Genomic DNA, 24,823 nt, shown 5'->3' with positions numbered 1-24,823 from the left:
CATTAAGAGATAGATAGTGGAATTTTACAAACCCACTATACTATGGTTACAGTCGCTATGGTACAGAACATAATAAAAACATCTTAGATTAGTAGATGACAAAATAGATTCCAATGCATTTTGCAGTCAACTGCAGGGAAACTGCAGAAGCATCTAGAAAGTTAAAAATCATTTTACAGTACAAACATCATTGCACATTAGATATAGCAAATTACATCACCATATAGACCAATAGGCTTACCACAACCTCTGTCAGGCTTGCACCAACCGCTAGATCTCAAAGGGATGTCACATTCAAGGCCTATCAGCCAACCCTGACAGATGTGAGGTGTGGATGGAAGGAGTGATTGTTAGCACCTGGTTGTGGGTGTGCAGTAGGCTTTGTTTGGTTGGTTTTCTGAGGTGTCTGGATTTGGGGTTTAGGAGGACGTATGGGAGGTCCATACATGAGTTGTAGAGGGTTATTTGTGTATGGGGGGTTCTGGTACTTTGTGGGTGGGTGTAAGTGTAGAAGTAGAGACTTTTATAAGTCCCACTTATATGCAACAGTGATATTTGTTGATATGTAGGTGGAATCAGAGTTATGTTAATTTTGCAGCTGTGACGGTGTGGCTGGTCGTGGCCCTTGTCTCCTCTATGGGTGGTCCAGTGCCCGGTACGCTGCCTCCCATATATCTGTTCAGGGTTGGTTGATAGACCTTGAATGTGATGTCTCCTTCAGATCTAGCGGTTGGTGCAAGCCTGATAGACGTTGTGGTAAGCCTATTGGTATATATTGTGAATGGTGATGTACCTCTGATTCCTCCTGTATTGAATTGTATTGTACCTGTACAGTATTGTCTGCCCTCATGTTGTAAAGCACTGCACAAACTGTTGACGCTATATAAATCCTGTATAATAATAATAATGTAATTTGCTATATCTAATGTGCAATGATGTTTGTACTGTAAAATGTTTTCTAACTTTCTAAATGCTTCCGCCTTTTCCCTGATGAAGCAGCTGTTGGCTGCCAAACGCATCAGAATAGACCAGCAGGATATACCAGCTTCTATATTGTCATCTACTCACTTTTTTTTATTATGTTCTGTACCCTAGTGATTGTGACCATAGTATGGTGGTTTTGTAAAACCCCATTATCTATTTTCCTAATGGGTTTATAAAATAAAAGCCTTCTTTTATTGAATTGTGTTGCCGTAGTCTCAGTATAAAGCCTCAAAAGTCCCTTTTTATGGGCAAGATTTTTTCGTTCTTGCCAGCACCTCATACCACATATTCATAGCCTATGTTTAAATCCACCAGAATTTCCTATTTTTGGACTCCTCACCCTCTAAAATGCCACTGTCTTTTACATGAAGTGGGGGACCCTCAGATCTTGCCACAATTTCCCGTCTTTGTTTTCAGTTCCTTTGCAACTTGTACTCCACAATCCATACCTGATGTACAAGCCAAAACATGCATTGCTTGCTGACTTAAGAATTGGAGGAATTCCCCGCTTTCTTCTCTCCTCCTTGACCACCCCTCCTGCTCCTGTCTTGTCGCCACACTCCCGCCCCTTTTGTTCTACCCTCTTATCTCTCCCCCCGTCCCCTAAAATATTGTGGATGACCTAGTAGTCCACAATCACCTACCAATTATCCGCCCTCTCCAACATTCCCTTCTGCTTGATCCCCGTGTTCCCTCTATCTCCGAGTACGGTCCTCTCACAGCCCCCTCGGGCGCACATTCGGGGACCGCGGACACAGTGTGTTCCCGTTGGGGGTGTCTGCCCCCCGTTCGTGTACCCAGGGGCCTCCAAAGTTTCCATCGCATGGACCGCATCTCCCTCTAATACAGCCTAGGGATCCCACAGTGCCTTTCGCCTTCAGGGCGCTCTTTCCCTATCAATCCGAACCCTTCTTGTGACTCAAACACTCTCCCTATTGCTCAAATTGCCTTGACTTTCTGGACTAGCTCATGTGCCTCTCCTCCTTTATACGTTTCAATTGGTTCTTTGTTATTAACTATGTGCCGCTTGTCACGTGTTATTGCTACAACTACTGAGGTTTGTTTAAACTGCATTTTGGTTTTCTCTCAATTCTGTATATGCATTCAATGTAACCTTACCTGTATGCCTATAAAAATTTTCAATAAAATGTTTCATAAAAAAAAAAAAAAAAGAATTGGAGGAATTATTCTCCTTCAAATGTCTAGTAAAAAGCAAGACATATAGCTTCCTTCTGGACCTTATTTAAACTGTGATCACTCTATGGACCACTGTTCTATACTAGTGACTGCCTTGTTTAGATCAGGGGTCTCCAAACTTTCTAAACAAAGGACCAGTTTACTGTCCTTTATTCTTCAGGGAGACCGGACTATGGACAGTGTGAATATAATTTTTTTTCCTGGCATCAGTGGGAGTAAATAGTGCGAGATCTTTGGTATTAGGGGAAGGGATAGTGCATGATTGATGGTGTTAATGAGAAAAATAGCACCCCATTGTTGTCAGTGGCAGGAATTATGCCCCATTGTTGGCACCAGTAGGCAGAATAGTGTCTCAAATCAGTGGGATGAATAGTTAGGGCCGGATAAAGGCAAGCAAAGGGTCACATTTGGCTCCCAGGTCACAGTTTGGAGACCCCTTGTTTAGATCACAGAGTAGTCATTTGATGTCTGTGTGACTACACTTCTTCTTCAACTGCAGCAGCTGGAGGATGTAAAAAAACAAGAAATAGAGAGGATTCGCAGCAACCACCTAGAACAGCCATTCTTAATCAGGGTTCAGTGGAACCCTAGGGTTCCTTCAGAGGTTGCTGGGGTTCCTTGAGCTGTGGCTGATTAACCTCCCATTTGATGGTGCCTATATAGTTCCAAGCTCAATGTCACATGGTAGAACCAGTTGCATTGCATGCTATTGCCTAGTCTATCCTCTACTTAGACTCCCCGATCCTTCTCCATTTTTGGTTCCCCCCCCCCCTAAAGTGTATTGTGCTTTTATGTTTTTAGTCCCCAAGTGCAAAACCTTACACTTCTCGACATTAAACCTCATTTGCCATTTAGTTGCCCACTCTGTTATTTTTGTTCAGGTCATTCTGTAGGATATCTGCTTCATGCTGTGCAGTTATTGCCCTGCCCAATTTTGTGTCATCTGCAAAAACTGAGATCGAGCTACTAATCCCGTCCTCAATGCTGTTTATGAATAAATTGAACAAGGTTGGTCCCAGGACTGAGCCTTGGGGGACCCCGCTTACCACCTCAGACCAGTCTGAGTATGCGCTATTTATTACCACCCTTTTGACACGCCCTTATAACCAGTTCCTTATCCAAGAGCAAACCTTGCGGTCGATGCCTGCAGACCTTATTTTATAAATTAAGCGCTTGTGGGGAACTGTATCAAACGCCTTAGCGAAATCCAAGTACACCACATCCACTGGTCTGCCCCTATCTAGCTCACAGCTCACCTCCTTGTAGAATGTTAATAGATTGGTTTGACAAGAACGCCCATTTGTAAACCCGTGCTGATTGCTGCTGATGATGTTGTTGTCTTTAGCAAACTCTTGGATATAGTCCCTTATTATCCCCTCCAGAAGTTTACATACTATTGACGTCAGGCTGACAGGCCTATAATTTCCCGGGACATGCCTCTGCCCTTTTTTGAATATCGGTATCACGTTAGCTTTCCTCCAATCCCCTGGTACATTTCCTGTCAGCAAAGATCAGGAACAGAGGTCTAGATATAGTTTACTTAGTTCTTTGAGTACTCTCGGATGTACGCCATCCGGGCCTGGTGATTTATTTGTGTTAATTTTATCCAGCCTTTCACTGATTTCTCCCTCTGTTAGCCATAGTGGCAAGTCCTGTGTATTACTACTAACCATATAGTTGTGGTCAGTGTACCCTTCCTTTTCCTGCGTAAAGACTGACGAGAAAAAAGCATTAAGCACGGTTGCCTTCTCAGTGGCCTCTGTAACCATCCTCCCATCATCGTCAATTATGTGTGCAATATGCTCTGCCCTAGTTTTTTTGCTGTTAGTTTGTATTTTAATAATAGATTCACTTTAATCCCAAAATGTGAAACACACATGTAAACGTTAATGATGAGCTCTAGGCAGATATAAAAGGTACAAATTAATGCAGCTCTGTTTTTGTTACAATATCATAATTGTATTTTTTTTTTTATTCAATCAGTGTAAGTGCCTGAATTTGATTTGATATCAGCCTCTTGCAGTCCCTGTACAGCAGAACTCAGACTGGAAGAAGGAGAAGCACAACAGGGAGCTAATCAGTTCATGTACTGACAAAGACTATGTTCATAGGAGGAGAAAGCAGAGCGACAGACAAGCAGCTTCTTCTTCACTGTCCAGACACAGGCTTAGGGAGGATCCACGACAACCCGGGCTCTGAGGTAACCAGCCGAATGATGCCGGCTGTCATTCAACCTATAAGACTAAGGGCACCTAGAAGTGAAAAATATATCTTTTTTAATTTATATTTTAATGGACTATAATATATATATATATATATATATATATATATATATATATATATATATATTTATTACTGGAGGTGCTTAAAATGTACACATGCACAAATGCTCTAGTGTGTTTTCCATGCGATAGGTTTGCTTGCCTCATACCAATACAATGTTGTGTGTTCAATGAGTATCAGATGTATCAAAAAGTATCAAAAGTATAAAAATGTTCATCTGCACTACCACTTAGTGGAAGATTCTAAGTGCAGCATGACTGATGACATACAACAAAACCTGTTATTGCATCTAAAGTTCTTTTAAGCTGAGAACCCATCTATGCTACTATCATAAGCGTGTGCAGAGGGTGTGCCAGCTGTGCCTGGGCACACCCTAATCACTCTTTGTGGTGCCCCCATACTGCCTGGGCTTCCCCCAGTGTTGTCCAGCCCCTCCCAACGTAGTGCTCACTTCTCTCCTTTCCCCAGGGATGCTTCAAAAAAGAGAGTGGGGGAACGGGCTAGTCAATAGACATGCTTGTAGGTTAATTGGCTCCTGTCTAACGGCACTTTTCCACTGCAAGTACTGGCTCATGTCCACTCAGCACTGCTTGGCCCAGCTCGACTCAGTTTGCTTTTCCACTAAAGTAGTAAGTGGGTGGGATTACAACGATTCTCTGACCAATCAGTGGCTAGTAGTGACAAACAATCAAGGCTGCATGCAAAGGATTGTGGGATATGGTATAGGTGCGGCCCGCTTGGAACCACAACCGAGGTGGTACTGTTTAAGCGAGCCGTACCGAGCCTGTACCATGTAGTAGAAAAGCGTCGCTGTACCAAACCGTACCGCACTGTTCTAACACGTACCATGCGGTACCATGCAGTGGAAAAGCACCAAACCGAGCCGTACCATGCAGTGGAAAAGCGCCATAAATTGCCCCTAGTATGTGTATGTGAGTTGGGGACCTTAGATTGAGGGCAGGACTGATGTGCATATACAATATTGTGTAAAGTGCTGCGTAAATTGATGGCGCTATATAAGTACCTCTAATAAATAAATGTCATTTATGGGCCTCTTCCTTTTTTAAATGAACACAGTGAACACTGTGTTCAATCACAACTGAAGCATAGTAAACTGTTTACTATGATTCAGTTTGTGAATGAGCAGGAAACCACTCAGCACAGAGCACTTCCCATTCATTCACTGTCCCGTGCAGCTGAGGCTGCAGAGAAAAGGCATGTGTGTTTGGGTTTGGGGTGCACACCCTAATTTAATAGGCTGCGCACACCTATAGCTATACAAGTAGTCTGAAACAGATTAAGGGATTTTCGCCAATAAAGATAAAAAACAAAGACCAACTATGAAACAGTACATTGCAAATGTTATTGCCAACCCTTACCTGCTTCTGGTCTGTAGACATTATCACTCCAGTGGAATTTATTGCATTTTAGAGCTACACAGGAAGTTCTTCCTTTAATATTTATCACAGGTATTCATATAGAGCTGAGAATTTGCACAGCGTTTTACATATTGTACATTCTCATCAGTCTCTGACCCCAAAGAGCTTACAATCTAAGGTCTCCGTCTCACATGCTAGGACCACTTTGGCTTGTAGTCTCCACTCTAATTCAGCCCAAAGGTGTTCTATGGGGTTGAGGTGCAGGCCAGTCAAATTGATCCACCCGAAACTCGCTCATCCATGTCTTTATGGACCTTGCTTTGTGCACTGGTGCTCAGTCATGTTGGAAAAGGAAGGAGCCATCCCCAAACTGTTCCCACAAAGTTGGGAGCATGAAGTTGTTCAAAATGTCTTGGTATGCTGACACCTTAAGAGTTCCCTTCACTGGAACTAAGGGGCCAAGCCAACCCCTGAAAAACAGCCCCACACCCCAACACCCAAACCCCCCCCCCCCCCTCACCAAATGATTTGGGCCAGTGCACAAAGCAAGATCCCAGAAGAGTTGAAGCTGTTATGGCTGCAAAGGGTGGGCCAACTCAATATTGAACCCTACGGACTAAGACTGGGATGCCATTAAAGTTTATGTGCGTGTAAAGGCAGGCGTCCCAATACTTTTAACAATATAGTGTATATCAATGAAAAGACAGTCTAGATAATTACAAAAGAAGGACATTTTTTTTTTTTTAATTTGCAGTGAATTTATTGTATAATTAAAACATCCAAGGCTATACAGTAATTCATGCAGATATACAATGCAGTACCATATTTAAAAGCATTATCATGTTGTACGTATACACTATTTTACATTATTATGTTATGAGAACAGAACACTATCAGGAATTTACTCTATATAGTCAAAATTTCAAAAGCCTGTTTTGCACTATATATCATTCTTCAAAAAAAAAAAATGGGATCTGTACCCTTCTTTGCAAGGCATATAATGTTCCCCATTTTTGAAAGTATAGTCCCAATTTTTGGAGCCACTCAGAGGGGTAGGGTTCAGTTAATGGTACGTATGCATTGTCCCAGCACATAAAAATATTGAAATATATCTTTCCTCTACTTAATAAACATTTGTTATTCTGATCATTCTGAATTGCAAAACAGCGCACATAACTCAATATGTTAAGAGGTTAATTGGTTGCTACCACTTCAAAGCCGGCGGTCGGGTTCAGTTGACTTCCACCATGAACAAGCAGTTCGGTCCACTACATGTGTCCTTGCTCACATCGATTTTTCAGGCTTTGGGGCATCTAGCTTGAAGGGTTCAAAACTATTCTTGTTTATTTTTGTTGAGAGTACTTTGAGGTCCTTATCCAGATCTAAAAAGAGAAAACATGTCTATTACAATACAATATTGGAAAATGAGCTATAACACCACTTGCTGGGTAAACACACAGAATATTTATGTACAGGATTTCATATCTAAAGTGTTACTAAACCCACAACAGTAAAATCATTCTGTATATGCAGAAAAGTATGCTTGTTCTACTCACTGGGGAACCTTCATAGCAAAGAGCACATGGAAGGACAACGCATGTTCCATTAGAATAAGGTGACCAGATTTTTAAAATGAAATCCGGGGACATATTTTTTTTTTTTTTTTAATGGCAAATGGCACAGGATTGCATAATACACCGAGCGCTGGGTACAGGACTGCATAATACACAGAGCGCTGGGTACAGGACTGCAAAATACACAGAGCGTTGGGTACAGAACTACATAATACACAGAGGGCTGGGCACAGGATTACATAATACACAGAGCCCTGGGCACAGGACTACATAATACACAGTGTTGGGTACAGGACTTCATAATACACAGAGCGCTGGGTACAGGACTGCATAATACACAGAGCGTTGGGTACAGAACTACATAATACACAGAGCGCTGGGCATAGGACTACATAATACTCAGAGCGCTGGGCATAGGACTACATAATACACAGAGCACTGGGTACAGGACTGCATAATATAAGAACACAAAAAACAATCAGCGCAGACAGGTGATAAATAAATAGAAAATAAAAACTGAAATGCTTGCTGAACACCGAACCAGGACAGAAATCCCAGGCAGAAATAAATACACAAAAAGATGCAGCACAAATCACATTCAACAGAGATAAATTACAATGGCAGCAACAATTGAAAGATGGGTAAAGGAACTGTCCATAAGTACAGATAAAGTCCCAGAAGACCATTAAGGTACATAAATCCACATAAAGTGCTGGAAAACAGGTAACACAGGAACTAGTCAGTGAACATCCCCTTCACCAAGGGCACACGTATGCGCTCACCTCAGTATTTGACCCCTGTATTACCAGCGGGTCAAAAAACGCAAACAGCATCAATCCTTCCAATTAAAGACAATACCAGGATACAGCAAGCCTCCTAAGGTGCAGCCGCTTGAGCATAGACTCCAATTGGTGTATGAAAAGAGAAAAGAGGCCTCTAAGCGTATACTGTATAGTACTGAGTAATTTAATAAAAGAATCACACTTGCATAGAAAAAGGATTAAAAATGCAGTAAAAATTCATAACATCAACAGCGCCGCAGGCTCTGCACATAGGCAGCAGACCGTGCAAACACTCGGAACAGCAGCGGGTGACGTCAGCGAAGGCGACTCCACCTCCCGTAAGCGGCGTTACGTCCTACGGTGTACGGGAGGTGGAGTCGCCTTCGCTGACGTCACCCGCTGGTGTTCTTTTTTTGTATTTAGGACTTCATAATACACAGAGCGCTGGGTACAGGACTGCATAATACACACAGCAGGGGGTGTCAGCATCCGAGCCACCAGGCTTTTTCTCAGCCAGCATGGATGCCCTGTCTACATGAATCCGGCCCTGAATACAGGGACAAACCCGGGACAGACTTGGACTGGGGACAGTGTCCTCAATACGGACACTGTCCCTGGAAACCGGGGACGTCTGGTCACCCTACATTAGAATGTATGTGCTTCCACTGTGAAGACTCTCATAAATTTACAAGAGTTAGGACTGCAGGTAATACAGGGTGCCGTGAAGTGGCCCTGCAGCTCATGCATGCGTTTGCAAATGTGTGCTAACTAAACTCCTGTTTTTAACGCATACTGTTAGACAGGTTAATTTGGTTGGTAAGCAGACTGGTTGGTGAATTGAGCTGGGAATTTTTTCAGTTTTTTGTCTCTTCTCTGATCCCTTCTTCGACTTCCCCTCTCCTGATAATATAGAGCAGTGATGGCGAACCTTGGCACCCCAGATGTTTTGGAACTACATTTCCCATGATGCTCATGCACTCTGTAGTGTAGCTGAGCATCATGGGAAACAGTTCCAAAACATATGGGGTGCAAAGGTTCGCCATCAGTTTTATAGAGTCTTGGAGGCACTCTGCACATGCTCAGTTTGATTTGTATTGCTAGAGAGTTTTTCTTCTTGGGAGGGTGCATGTGATCGGCACAGGGCCAATAAGCACTGTCCAGACAGAGGGTCATAGGTCATGCAGCTTATAGGGCAGTCAGAAGAGAATGAAAACTCCTCCTACAAGCTCTAACCAGACAATGATAGAAATCACAAGACTGCTGTATACTGCTCACGAGAAAAGGTATTTAGCAGTTTATATTTAATTGCATTTCCATGTTCTGTGTGAATGCAGGCTCCTGGGTTTAGTAACACTTTAATAAAAAAAATTATTACACATTACCATATACAAAAGGGGTGTCCAACCTATGGGTCAAGAGGACTATAAATCCAGTCCAACACAAAATCATACTTACTTCAAAATGTTGATTGTTTGTGAATTTTTTTGTAGAAAAGCATTTCCACTTAGCAAACACATTTGGCCGAAGAGAAATGTGACAGTGTCTCTTTACTGGACTTTTATCTTCCCAAAGATAAAGATTCCACTCTTCACAATCACGCCTTATTCATGTCATCAGTGTAGTCCCCTGGTCCTAAACTGGGGCTATAATGCAAGTTTAGCTGTAGGCAGCTCAGATTGATTGTACAGTTTATCTGGTCTTTCTCTAATCTCAGTTAGGTTGTGCATTTCTCACTGTCACCAGTAGGTGTCACTGGTAACACAGGCCAGTAGGAGATAGTACAACTAAATTGAGTTATGAATATTTAATTTTCTTCCAGCCAGCTCAGTAGGAGATTCCAGGCCACTGGTGCAATATGGGGGAGGATATATATTTGGATGGGGCCATGCGCTCACTCTCCAGCCTCAGGCTCTCCTGGCCTGTTGACATGCTGCTGAAGTGAGCTCTGTGTGTAGGCCCAGAAGCCTGTCTGGGGCCTACTAATCCTTAAGGTGGTCCTTAGGCTGTCTTGCCTGTGGATGAAGCCAAGCAAAATTGAGAAGATCCAGGGGAGGACGCTTGCTGGAGAGAACCAGGATGAAGGCTGGTCTCTCAGGAGGGCCTGGTGACTAGTTTGGAGGATGCACCTACAGCTAAAATGTGCTTACAGTGTTGCCGGGTCGGCTTAAAGGTTCTAACATTGTGAAGCTGAATCTTGTTCTACATCTGAAAGCAAGTTTGCAGTGTTCCTGGGATGGCATAAAGGTTCTGGTACTGTGAATCTGTACTTTTTCAGGATCCAAGGAGAATGCAAATGATCTGCTACTGGTATCTGAGACCCCTAACTCTCCTACTACCTTCTTTCAAGTTCCACATTAAAGCTTTGAAAAGATCAATAGGAACTGGTGCCTAATTTCTGTTCAAAACTCCCCATTATAGCCATCAACTAAGCCCTGAGGTATATGCTAGAAGACCTCCCTGTCTCCAGAGGTTGGGGGAGTGGGGGGGGGGGGCGCTACATCAGTTTTTTGGCAGCACCTATATTTGTGAGCAACTATTTTCAAGGAAGAAGCACACACAAAGGGCAAAGAACCAAAATATCCAATGAGCACCTTGAGAATTCATCGCAAATTGCTACTACATCCGTCCAACCAGATATTGACGCGTTAGCTTATCATAAACAGTGTCAAATACTGAACTCGTTTTATGTTGCCCTCTTTTACTTTTTTAATTAAAAATATATTTTTTTAAAAAATGAAGTTTTATTACTCAGATAGGTACTGTACATTATCTATATCAATGATCTGCCTGAATTTTCTGCTCATCGGCTATCTATATTGTTAGTGTATTTTATGTGTGGCCAAAGACAATTCCTCTTCTTCAATTGTGTCCCAGGAAGGTCAAAAGGTTGGGCATCCCTGAAATACAAAGTGGGATCGCAAGTAGAGAGGCATTCCCATGCACTTTATGGCAGAGAAACAGGTGATGTATTATTGGCCAGCCAACTCCCATCACACAGGCCAGCTCAGAGCAGCATTTGGCAAAAGGGGACATGCCGATCTGAGGATTGTGTTGGGGCATATGCAGTGGATGAGTAGGGCAACTGGCATAGCCTGTTAACATTCATTTTTGGAAAAGTATTGTTATGCTAAAACTTAACGTGAATTGTTAGGCAGGGTCAAATCGGTTTGTTGCAGGCTGGCTGGTAGGTGAGCTGGGAATTTTTGTTTGTTTTTTTTTTACATGCGTCACCCTTCGTCCCGGTTCACACTGAGGCGACCTGTGAGGCGACCTGGTCGCCTCACAGGTCACCTCCCATAGGGAAGCTGCGGACCCGTTCTAATAGGAGCGACACAAGTCGCTCCAACTTAGAAAAAGGGTCCGGAGCTTCTTTGGGGCGACCAGGAGGCGACCGCCTTAGACTTCAATGTTATGAAGTCCGTGGCGGCCACTCCGAGGTTGCGTCGCCCCTATGTGAACGGGGCCTTCCACGTTCTCTTTGCTGCAAAGGCCAGTTATAGGTTGAAGTGGTCGCCATTTGTTTATCCTAAAACTTTCACTGAAATGAAGAAAGTATGCATATAGAAAGCTTGCTTCAGGACAACGATTCTGAAAGCTTGAGGTTATCAATGGTGGCCTCCATAATTTTCTCAGTACAGGTTGCTCTTAGATTTAGCCCTTAACCTAACCCTAAAAGCAACACTAAAAGTGAACCTGTGCCCAGTATGAAGTATAAGAACGCACCCAAGCTCTACCGCAATAAAAGGATGATGGGCTGTGTGTCGGTGCTGTGGCTATCCCATCCAACATGAATCCATAGAAATCAAAAGCCGGCACAGAATCGCTCCTTCTTATGAAATTTTATTTTGCACTGAAGCAGATACAACACCTTGGAAATCCAAACACGTTTCGGCCTAGACCAAAGAATGCAGTATGTGGGGTGTACCATTCGTAATTTACGTGTGAGAATATCAGAACATTATAATGACACACTCAATATTAATGCAAAAAAACATTTCAAAATTATCGAAACATTTTAAAATGGTGCATGGAGGAAACCTTGATTCTTTTTCTTTCTTTGGTTTGGAACAAGTTTAAAGACCTATCAGAGGGGGAGATACACACTACATTTTACTCCAGCGTGAAGTGTGGTGGATACACAAGCTTAATATGAGAATTCCAAGTGGAATGAATAGCAGAATGGACAATAACCTGTTTCTGAAGTGAAGAGTTTAGTCTCAGCATATATGTGGTTAATGTTATCTAGCTTCCACAGTGTGTTTACTTCCCTTTCTCTGGTTTCTCTGGCTTCTCTTCTTCTCCTCGTATTTCCAATTGATTTTAATTAAGATTGTACTGCCCCTGGTCAACAGGGGTTGTGTGCCTTTTTATAAATTTGATTTTATTTTTTGTAGGTTATGAGGAAGGCTTAGGCCGAAACACGTTAGAATTTCAAAGATGTTGTAACTGCTTCAGTGCAAAATAAAATTTCATAAGAAGGAGCGATCGTGTGCTTTTGATTTCTATGTGCCCAGTATGGTCCCTTTCACATGGGTGCCTCCATGAAGCGGGATCCGCTTGCTCAGCAGCGGATCTCTATGCTGATCCCAGCTGAGCAGGTGGATGACAGATCCGTGTCCGCTCTTCTATGTAGAGTGGTCACGGACACAGCCCGCCCTGGTCTATGGGACAAAATGTAAACGGACCGCCTGTCTGTTTCCATCCAAACCGATCTATCAGACGGATGGGGAAAAGGTCCTCCATCCGTCTATTTTTGGCAGACAGGATTGGATGATACCTCTATTGAAGAGACTGGAGGGTCCAATCGGGTCCACCTGAGAAGTGCTGCCAATCAGTGTCCATCAGTGCCCCCTTATTAGTGTCACCTATCAGTGCCACCTACCGGTGCCCATCAGTGCTGCCTCATCAGTGTCCACCAGTACCTCCTCATCAGTGCCCACCAGTTTCGCCTCATCAGTACCCATCAGTGCAGCCTCATCAGTGTCCACCAGTACCTCCTCATCAGTGCCCACCAGTTTTGCTTCATCAGTACCCATCAGTGCAGCCTATCCGTGCCCATCAGTGCTGCCTCATCAGTGTCCACCAGTACCTCCTCATCAGTGCACATCAATGCTGCCTCATCAGTACTCATCAGTGCAGCCTATCAGTGCCCATCAGTGCAGCCTCATCTGTGCACATCAGTAAGGAGAAAAATTACGAATTTGCAAAATGTTATAACAAACTATTAGGGTTGAGCGAACACCTAGATGTCCGTGTTCGACGGGTTCGGCCGAACTTTAAAAAAAAGTCCGGGTCCGTGTCCCGGACTTTTACCGAACTTTTCCCGGACGCCGAACCCCATTGAAGTCAATGGGGACCCGAACTTTAAGGCACTAAAATGGCTCTAAAACACCAAAGGAAAGGGCTAGAGTGCTGCAAATGGCAGCAAAACGTAATTAAGAGCATGGCAAGTGCTCTGCAAACAAATGTGGATAGGGAAATAACTTAAAACAACAAAAAAAAACAGAAAAATAAAACAATGTTCTTCTTCATCTCTGAAGGACGAGGCCCATATGGAGTAGGAGGGAGGTTGAGGTGGTGGTGGATGTGGCGGTGACATAGGCGTGCGCACAGGGTGTGCTGGGTGTGCCTGGGCACACCCTAATCACCTAGGGCACATAGCATTGCCAGTGAGGAGATGGGAAAGATCTCCCTGGGACCTGCTCTGCTCTATTTCTCCTTGCCTACAGGTACATGGCCCCGATACATTACTCTCCCTGCTGGCAAACACATGCATGTGTATTTCAACTTTGGGGTGCACACCTTAATGCAATAGGCTGCGCACACCTATGGGCGGTGTAGGTGGAAGCGGTGGTGGAGGAGGACCAGGGCCGGATTAACAGCATCATGGGCTTGGTGCTGAGGATTTTGAAGGGCCTTAGGGCCGTGCCTTGCCATGCACCCAGAGGAGGAAGGGTGCAGCCATACATGCCTAATTCAACATGGGATGCTGTCTCTGAAGCCCATAAACACATCCATGCATCGCCAACTGTCCCTCCTTGTCCGGCCTTCACGCTGTGTGGGGAGGTTCTGAGGGTGCTGCCTGGGGAAGCGAGCATAGAAGCCAGACTTCTGTGTTTACAAGTGACAGAAGAGCGGTAACAGTGAATATGGCCAACCCGGGGCCTATATAAAAGGTAGGGGCCTGGAGCTGCAGCTCCAATAGCCCCTACATTAATCTGGCCCTGAGGAGGAGGACGAGGTAGCCAACACTGCTTCTTTTCACAAATTTTAAATGAGGGTACACCCCAAAAGAGTGAGAAAGAGCAAAAATGGAACAATGGGTGGGTAAGGTCGGTATCCATTGCTATTCTGCATAAGGTACGGAAAAGTCCCGTGGGATCCATGCCTGGTTCATTTTAATGAACGTGAGCTTGTCCACATTGTCTCTGGACAGGCGGCTGCGCTTGTCTGTTATAACGCCCCCAGCCGTGCTAAATACCCGTTCAGATAATACACTGGCTGCAGGGCACGCCAGCACCTCCAAGGCGTAAAGGGCAAGCTCAGGCCATGTGCCCAATTTGGAGACCCAGAAGTTGAAGGGGGCAGACCCGTCATTCACTACATGTAGGCGTGTGCACACATACTGCTCCACCATGTTGGTAAAATGCTGCCTCCTGCTAAGACGTTCCATCTGAGCTGCTGGTGCTGCTGTTTGTTGTGGCGTGCTGACAAAGCTTTTCCACATTTCGGCCATGCTAACCCTGCCTTCTGAGGTGCTGGCGGTGCCCTGGTTGCGTTGGCGACCTCCTCCTCCTCCTCCTCTGCCTTGTGCTTCCACTGTGGCCCCGCTGTCAGATGGGAATGTCAGCAGCATGGCGTCTACCAGCGTGCGCTTGTACTCGCGCATCTTGCGATCGCGCTCCAGTGAGTGAATTAAGGACGGTACGTTGTCCTTGTAACGGGGATCCAGCAGCGTGGCCACCCAGTAATCAGCACAAGTTAGAATGTGGGCAACTCGGCGGTCGTTGTGGAGACACTGCAGCATGTAATCGCTCATGTGTGCCAGGCTGCCCAGAGGCAACGAAAGGCTGTCCTCTGTGGGAGGTGTATGGTCCGTGTCCTCTGTATCCCCCCAGCCACGCACCAGTGATGGCCATGAGCTGGCCTGGGTGCCACCCTGCTGTGAACATGGTTCCATCTCCTCCTCCAGCTCCTCCTCCTCCTCATCCTCCTCATCCTCCAGAACTGTGCCCCTGCTGGACAATTGCGTCCCTGGCGTTTGCGTGTGCAGGAACCCACCCTCGGAGCCCCTTGCGAATGACTGCCCTGAAAGCCTTGGAAATGTTACCTCTTCATCCTCCTCCTCCTCCTCATCCTGTGCCACATCCTCTTCCATCATCGCCCGAATTGTTTTTTCAAGGAGGCATAGAAGTGGGATAGTTAAGCTGAGAACGGCGTCATTGCCACTGGCCATGTTGGTGGAGTACTCAAAACAGCGCAACAAGGCACACAGGTCTCGCATGGAGGCCCAGTTATTGGTGGTGAAGTGGTGCTGTTCCGCAGAGCGACTCACGCGTGCGTGCTGCAGCTGAAACTCCACTATGGCCTGCTGCTGCTCGCACAGTCTTTCCAGCATGTGCAAGGTGGAGTTCCACCTTGTGGGCACGTCACATATGAGGCGGTGAGCGGGAAGGCCGAAGTTACGCTGCAGCGCTGCCAGGCGAGCAGCAGCAGGGTGAGAACGCCGAAAGTGCGCACAAACGGCCCGCACTTTCTGCAGCAGCTCTGACATATCGGGGTAGTTTTTAAGGAACCTCTGCACCACCAAATTCAGCACATGCGCCAGGCAAGGGATGTGCGTCAAACCGGCTAGGCCCAGAGCTGCTATGAGATTTCGCCCGTTATCGCACACCACCAGGCCGGGCTTGAGGCTCGCTGGCAGCAACCACTCATTTGTCTGCTGTTCCATGCTCCTCCACAACTCCTGCGCGGTGTGTGGTTTGTCCCCCAAACAGGCAAGTTGTAAAACTGCCTGCTGTCGTTTACCCCTGGCCGTGCTGAAGTTGGTGGTGAAGGTGTTACGCTGTCCGGATGAGGAGGCGGTAGAGGATGAGGAAGCGGAGTAGGAGGAGTTAGGAACAGGAGGCAAACTGAAGCGCCCTGCAATCCTCGGTGGTGGAAGGACATGCGCCAAATTGCTATCCGCCTCAGGCCCATCCGCCACTGCATTTACCCAGTGTGCCGTTAGGGAGATATAACGCCCCTGACCGTGCTTACTGGTCCACGTATCCGTAGTTAGGTGGACCTTGGCACAGATGGCGTTGCGCAGTGCACACCTGATTTTTTCCCCCACTTGGTTGTGCAGGGAAGGGATGGCTTGCCTGGAAAAGTAGTGGCGGCTGGGCACGACGTACTGTGGGACAGCCACCGACATAAGGTTTTTAAAACTGTGCGTCTCCACCAGACGGAATGACAGCATTTCAAAGGCCAATAATTTTGAAATGCTGGCATTCAGGGCCAGGGATCGCGGGTGGGTAGGGGGGTACTTCCTCTTCCTCTCAAGTGTTTGGGAGATGGAAAGCTGAACGCTTCCACGGGACATTGTGGAGATGGTTGTTGGTGACCCAGGTGGTGGTGTTGCTGACAGATCGTCTGTTTGCGGGGTGGCAGGTGCCGGTATCACTACAGATGTGGCTGGAGCGGCCGAGACTGCAGCAGAAGAGGAAGCAGGATGAGCCAGAGACGTTTCTTGGTTTTGAAGGTGTGTACTCCACTGCAGCTCGTGCTTTGCACTTAGATGCCTGATCATGCAGGTTGTGCTCAGGTTGAGAAGGTTCATGCCTCGCTTCAAGCTCTGATTGCACAGGGTGCAAACCACTCGTGTCCTGTCATCAGCACATTTTCTAAAGAACTTCCACGCTAGAGAACTCCTTTGAGCTGACTTTGGTGCGCTCGTTCCCTTGCTGCGTTGGGCAGTAGCGGGCGTAGTGTCTAGGGCACGGCCGCTCCGCTTCTGCACCCTGCTCCCTCTTCTGCTGTGCTGGTGGCTCTGTGCGACCACCGCCTCTTCCTCCAAACTACTCAGTTCACCTGCATGACGTTCATTCCATGTGGGGTCGAGGACCTCATCGTCCTCCACATCATCTTCCACCCAGTCTTCACCCCTGCCCTCCTTGTCGGTCTCCACAATGCTGAACGCCGCAGCAGTTGGCACCTGCGTTTCGTCATCATCGGAGACGTGCTGCGATGATCCTTGCATGTACTCATCTTGAGAAATAAGTGGTTGGGCATCGCTGCACTCAATCTCTTCCACTTCTGGGGCAGGGCTAGGTGGATGGCCCTGGGAAACCCTGCTGACAGAGTCCTCAAAAAGAATAAGAGACTGCTGTATGGCTTGGGGCTCAGACTGCTGGCCTGATTTGCAAGGGGGTGAGGTGAAAGACGGTTGGACATTGGCTGCAGGTGCCAACTCTGACCTTTCTGCAGTAGACTGGGTGGGAGACAATGTGAAGGAACTGGAGGCACTGTCAGCAGCAAACCAATCTACTATCGCCTCAACTTGTTCTGGCCTCATCACTTCTAGGGGCGTTTGATGCCCTACCAAATACTGATGCAGGTTCTGTCGCCTACTCACACTTGAGGAAGGTGTTTCACTTGTGCGTGTAGCTGGCACAGATCGACCATGTCCTCTCCTTGCAACAGGAGCTCTACCAGCAGCACCACGACCCAGGCCACGGCCCTTATTTGACGGTCTCCTCATATTTCTGTAATTTAAGATCTTGCCCTAGAAAGGTTTTTATTGAATAGCGGAATAGAAAATATGATCCAAAAAAAGTGTATGTATATCACACGTACACAACCACACTAGGCCCCAATTACTATTGTTTGTACCCCTAAAAGGCTAGATGAGGAGTAGGGGGAGTATGGAACAGGCAGCACCCTCAAACCTTCAGAAGTATGAGATGAACCCCAACAACTTGGAAAGGTGGATCTCTCTCACACGTACCGACACAGACTATCCCGCAATTCAATTGATCCTCAAAGGTTTTTATTGAATAGCGGAATAGGAAATATGATCAAAAAAAGTGTATGTATCTCGCACGTACACAACCACACTAGGCCCCAATTACTATTGTTTGTACCCCTAAAAGGCTAGATGAGGAGTAGGGGGGGTATGGAACAGGCAGCACCCTCAAACCTTCAGAAGTATGAGATGAACCCCAACAACTTGGAAAGGTGGATCTCTCTCACACGTACCGACACAGACTATCCCGCAATTCAATTGATCCTCAAAGGTTTTTATTGAATAGCGGAATAGGAAATATGATCAAAAAAAGTGTATGTATCTCGCACGTACACAACCACACTAGGCCCCAATTACTATTGTTTGTACCCCTAAAAGGCTAGATGAGGAGTAGGGGGGGTATGGAACAGGCAGCACCCTCAAACCTTCAGAAGTATGAGATGAACCCCAACAACTTGGAAAGGTGGATCTCTCTCACACGTACCGACACAGACTATCCCGCAATTCAATTGATCCTCAAAGGTTTTTATTGAATAGCGGAATAGGAAATATGATCAAAAAAAGTGTATGTATCTCGCACGTACACAACCACACTAGGCCCCAATTACTATTGTTTGTACCCCTAAAAGGCTAGATGAGGAGTAGGGGGGGTATGGAACAGGCAGCACCCTCAAACCTTCAGAAGTATGAGATGAACCCCAACAACTTGGAAAGGTGGATCTCTCTCACACGTACCGACACAGACTATCCCGCAATTCAATTGATCCTCAAAGGTTTTTATTGAATAGCGGAATAGGAAATATGATCAAAAAAAGTGTATGTATCTCGCACGTACACAACCACACTAGGCCCCAATTACTATTGTTTGTACCCCTAAAAGGCTAGATGAGGAGTAGGGGGGGTATGGAACAGGCAGCACCCTCAAACCTTCAGAAGTATGAGATGAACCCCAACAACTTGGAAAGGTGGATCTCTCTCACACGTACCGACACAGACTATCCCGCAATTCAATTGATCCTCAAAGGTTTTTATTGAATAGCGGAATAGGAAATATGATCAAAAAAAGTGTATGTATCTCGCACGTACACAACCACACTAGGCCCCAATTACTATTGTTTGTACCCCTAAAAGGCTAGATGAGGAGTAGGGGGGGTATGGAACAGGCAGCACCCTCAAACCTTCAGAAGTATGAGATGAACCCCAACAACTTGGAAAGGTGGATCTCTCTCACACGTACCAACACAGACTATCCCCCAATTTAACTGATCCCCAAAGGTTTTTGATTAAATAGCGGAATAGAAAATATGATCCCAAAAAAGTGTATGTATATCACACGTACACAACCACACTAGGCCCCAATTACTATTGTTTGTACCCCTAAAAGGCTAGGAGTAGGGGGAGTATGGAACAGGCAGCACCCTCAAACCTTCAGAAGTATGAGATGAACCCCAACAACTTGGAAAGGTGGATCTCTCTCACACGTACCAACACAGACTATCCCCCAATTTAACTGATCCCCAAAGGTTTTTGATTAAATAGCGGAATAGAAAATATGATCCCAAAAAAGTGTATGTATATCACACGTACACAACCACACTAGGCCCCAATTACTATTGTTTGTACCCCTAAAAGGCTAGGAGTAGGGGGAGTATGGAACAGGCAGCACCCTCAAACCTTCAGAAGTATGAGATGAACCCCAACAACTTGGAAAGGTGGATCTCTCTCACACGTACCAACACAGACTATCCCCCAATGTAACTGATCCCCAAAGGTTTTTGATTAAATAGCGGAATAGAAAATATGATCCCAAAAAAGTGTATGTATATCACACGTACACAACCACACTAGGCCCCAATTACTATTGTTTGTACCCCTAAAAGGCTAGGAGTAGGGGGAGTATGGAACAGGCAGCACCCTCAAACCTTCAGAAGTATGAGATGAACCTCAACAACTTGGAAAGGTGGATCTCTCTCACACGTACCAACACAGACTATCCCCCAATTTAACTGATCCCCAAAGGTTTTTGATTAAATAGCGGAATAGAAAATATGATCCCAAAAAAGTGTATGTATATCACACGTACACAACCACACTAGGCCCCAATTACTATTGTTTGTACCCCTAAAAGGCTAGGAGTAGGGGGAGTATGGAACAGGCAGCACCCTCAAACCTTCAGAAGTATGAGATGAACCCCAACAACTTGGAAAGGTGGATCTCTCTCACACGTACCAACACAGACTATCCCCCAATTTAACTGATCCCCAAAGGTTTTTGATTAAATAGCGGAATAGAAAATATGATCCCAAAAAAGTGTATGTATATCACACGTACACAACCACACTAGGCCCCAATTACTATTGTTTGTACCCCTAAAAGGCTAGGAGTAGGGGGAGTATGGAACAGGCAGCACCCTCAAACCTTCAGAAGTATGAGATGAACCCCAACAACTTGGAAAGGTGGATCTCTCTCACACGTACCAACACAGACTATCCCCCAATTTAACTGATCCCCAAAGGTTTTTGATTAAATAGCGGAATAGAAAATATGATCCCAAAAAAGTGTATGTATATCACACGTACACAACCACACTAGGCCCCAATTACTATTGTTTGTACCCCTAAAAGGCTAGGAGTAGGGGGAGTATGGAACAGGCAGCACCCTCAAACCTTCAGAAGTATGAGATGAACCCCAACAACTTGGAAAGGTGGATCTCTCTCACACGTACCAACACAGACTATCCCCCAATTTAACTGATCCCCAAAGGTTTTTGATTAAATAGCGGAATAGAAAATATGATCCCAAAAAAGTGTATGTATATCACACGTACACAACCACACTAGGCCCCAATTACTATTGTTTGTACCCCTAAAAGGCTAGGAGTAGGGGGAGTATGGAACAGGCAGCACCCTCAAACCTTCAGAAGTATGAGATGAACCCCAACAACTTGGAAAGGTGGATCTCTCTCACACGTACCAACACAGACTATCCCCCAATTTAACTGATCCCCAAAGGTTTTTGATTAAATAGCGGAATAGAAAATATGATCCCAAAAAAGTGTATGTATATCACACGTACACAACCACACTAGGCCCCAATTACTATTGTTTGTACCCCTAAAAGGCTAGATGAGGAGTAGGGGGAGTATGGAACAGGCAGCACCCTCAAACCTTCAGTATGAGATTGTGTTCACTGTACCCCACAAAGATTGAGTTCACTGCACCCCACAATGATTGTGTTCACTGCACCCCACAAAGATTGTGTTCACTGCACCTCACAAAGATTGTGTTCACTGTACCCCCCAAAGATTGTGTTCACTGCACCCCACAAAGATTCTGTTCACTGTACCCCACAAAGATTGTGTTCACTGCACCCCAAAAAGATTGTGTTCACTGCACCCCAAAAAGGATGTTGTTCACTGCACCCCAAAAAGGATGTTGTTCACTCCACCCCAAAAAGATTGTGTTCACTGCACCCCACAAAGATTGTGTTCACTGCACCCCAAAAAGATTGTGTTCACTGCACCCCAAAAATGATTTTGTTCACTGCACCCCAAAAAGGATTTTGTTCACTGCACCCCAAAAAGGATGTTGTTCACTCCACCCCAAAAAGATTGTGTTCACTGCACCCCAAAAAGATTGTGTTCACTGCACCCCACAAAGGATTTTGTTCACTGCACCCCAAAAAGATTGTGTTCACTGCACCCCAAAAAGGATGTTGTTCACTGCACCCCAAAAAGGATTTTGTTCACTGCACCCCAAAAAGATTGTGTTCACTGCACCCCACAAAGGATTTTGTTCACTGCACCCCACAAAGATTGTGTTCACTGCACACCAAAAAGGATTGTGTTCACTGCACCCCAAAAAGATTTTGTTCACTGCACCCCAAAAAGATTGTGTTCACTGCAGCCCAAAAAGATTGTGTTCACTGCAGCCCAAAAAGATTGTGTTCACTGCAGCCCAAAAAGATTGTGTTCACTGCAGCCCAAAAAGATTGTGTTCACTGCAGCCCAAAAAGATTGTGTTCACTGCAGCTCACACACAGAAAAATGGATGTGGATCACTGACACCTGCCTATCTCCAATCCCACACCACACAGCAATATCGATTGTAGTTTGTAGAACACAGTTTCCCTAAAATTCAGCAGACTCTGTCCCTAACAGGATTGAGAAGAGATCGTAGATCAGGATTGAGTGCAGACCCCACCCCCCACACAGCAATATCGATTGTAGTTTGTAGAAGACACTGACCCTATATAATTCAGCAGACTCTATCCCTAAAATGCCTACAACTCGCCCTGCCTAAACACTCCGACCTGTCCCTCAATTCTATCCGGACACAAATGGTTTTTTCCTGCCTATCTTTCCCTAATCAGCAGCCAGCACGTTGATGTGTGCTCTGTCCCTGAATCTAAGCAGCATAATGACGCCGCTGCGGCTGCCTCGAACTTATAAAGACTTGGTCACATGCTTCAGACGGCCAATCACAGCTACTGAGACATTTGCAGGCATGGCTGGGATGGCTTAAGGCACACCAGTTAAACGATTGTTGATTGGCTGTTGAAAGCCCGCCATGAAAAGAGCGCCAAAGCATGCAAAACCCGGAAATAAAACGACCGAACACGGATTTTTACCCGAACATACAGTAAAGTGTCCGTGTCCGTGTTCGGGTACAAAAAATCCAATTATTCGGTACGAACACGAATAATACAGTCCGTGTTCGCTCAACACTACAAACTATAAAACGTTTTGTTTTGTTTTTTTTTTGTTTCAAAATTTTCAATATTTATTTGTTTATTTAGCAAAAAAAAAAAAAAACTCAGCGGTGATTAAATACCACCAAAAGAAAGCTCTATCTGTGTGAAAAAAATGATAAGAATTTTAATTGGGTACAGTGTTGCATGACAGGGCAATTGTCATTCAAAGTGCGACAGTGCTGAAAGCTACAAATTGGCCTGGGCAGGAAGGGGTAGGTAGGCAAGTGATTAAAGGAAGAATTTTACTTTTTACATTTTTTTTGCAGCACATAGTAACTGGATTTGGTTGTTGCTTAGGCTGTCAGAAAAGAACCTTTAGTGTTACTTTAAAGGTACAAGAGATGCAAAGAACAGCAATACTTAATTAGCTCTCCTAAGAGATATGTCAAGCAAATTACAGGAGACCTTTAATGCTACATATAATTATACCACTGATTTAATAGCAGCAAAAACAATGGGTTTTCACCCAGGCTATATGTGTTCCTGTCATGTATTCACAGCGGTATAATTATGTGCTGCTCTGGATTGCTGCATATGAATGTGACTTGGACATTTAAAACATATTTTTAGCCTGTTTCAATACACTTAAATCGATGCAAAGTACTTTTTCACAAAGGAATTAGACAACATAAATAAAAGCCATAGGGGTTAGTGCAGATTTTAAAGGGAATCTATCATGATTGAAATGTGAAATATTCATTGCTGACATTTTTAGAAGGTTCATGCTCTGGATCCTCACATCCCTGCCTAATATTGTAAAACAAGCATGTGCAAATCCAGAGTCCTGATACCTAATAGGTGCTTGTTCCAGGTCATACTTGCCAACTGTCCCGTTTTTGCAGTGACAGTCCCGGCAAATAGCAGCCTGTCCCGGGTAATTTACATTGTCACGGCAATGTACTTATTTACACTTTATTTATATTTACATATTACATTTTTTCTATGGTCACACCTGAGCACATTTGACACTTTAGAATTGCAGGGAATTGTGATGAGAATTTTAAACTTTTGGCAGAAGTAGTGCAGCTGAATGGGAGAATTATTCCAACTCTGCTACTTTGGCCTTCGGTTTAAAATTCCCTTTTCAATTTCCTGTAATTCTCTCTTTATTGAGTAGACCCTATAATCTGATAATATGTAGGCGGAGATTAATTATGTGGAGTGGGTGGAGCTTCAGGGAAGTGGGTGTGGAAAGTAATTGATAGCTGTCCTGCAAAGTGTCCCCGGAAATGTTTTTCAAATGTTGGCAACTATGCCATGTCAGTGTCTGAGTAGTAAAGCAAGGATAAGAATGAGAGCTCGTAGTTCTGCCCAGAGCTTTTTTTTTAATAGAATAGGTGCAGGAACTCCCCCTCCTTGTGAGTCATCCTTCGTTTCTGCTCCTTTCCCACCTCTGAGCAGCGTCCCTTGGTTAGACCTCCTACCCACCTCCAAGCACCACCCCTTTTAAAGAATACAGAACCAAGTATCATTCTGCGCTACTAAATGATTTGCACGGAATTTGTTCATAATAACAAGAATGACAGTAAAATAGATCCCCCGCAGTGAGTAACAATTGACCCAACCCCCAGCAACAGTAGACCCCCCCCCCCGGAAATGATAGACCTCATCTGAGCAACAATAGATCCTCCACACAACAATAGACTCCCCCACCCTTCCAGCAACAAAATACCATACCAGCAATAACAGATCTCCTAGCAGCCTGCATCAATAGACCCTCCAGGAGCAAGCAACAATAGACCTCCCCCTCAACAGTTCATGATAACAAGAATGACAGTAAAATAGATCCCCCGTAATGAGTAAAAAAAGACCCAACAGTAGATCCTCCACACAACAATAGACCCCCCCCCCCCCAGCAACAAAATA

At 45.1% G+C, this 24,823-nt stretch overlaps 1 protein-coding gene across 1 annotated transcript in view; it reads right to left on the bottom strand.

Annotated features, from left to right (window-relative positions):
• Window positions 1-7,105: 7,105 nt before the first annotated feature.
• Window positions 7,106-24,823, bottom strand: part of LOC309567319 (uncharacterized protein C17orf67 homolog) — a 47,919-nt gene continuing 30,201 nt past the window's right edge. Inside the window, exon 4 of the mRNA XM_082272735.1 lies at window positions 7,106-7,225. The gene's annotated coding sequence lies outside the window, so the exon portion shown is untranslated. The remainder of the gene's footprint in view (window positions 7,226-24,823) is intronic.

This window comes from Pelophylax lessonae, assembly GCF_965119305.1.
Source record: "Pelophylax lessonae genome assembly, chromosome: 11".
Taxonomy (NCBI): domain Eukaryota; kingdom Metazoa; phylum Chordata; class Amphibia; order Anura; family Ranidae; genus Pelophylax; species Pelophylax lessonae.
Note: the sequence above shows the minus strand (reverse complement) of the source record. Positions and strands in the feature narration are given on the sequence as shown.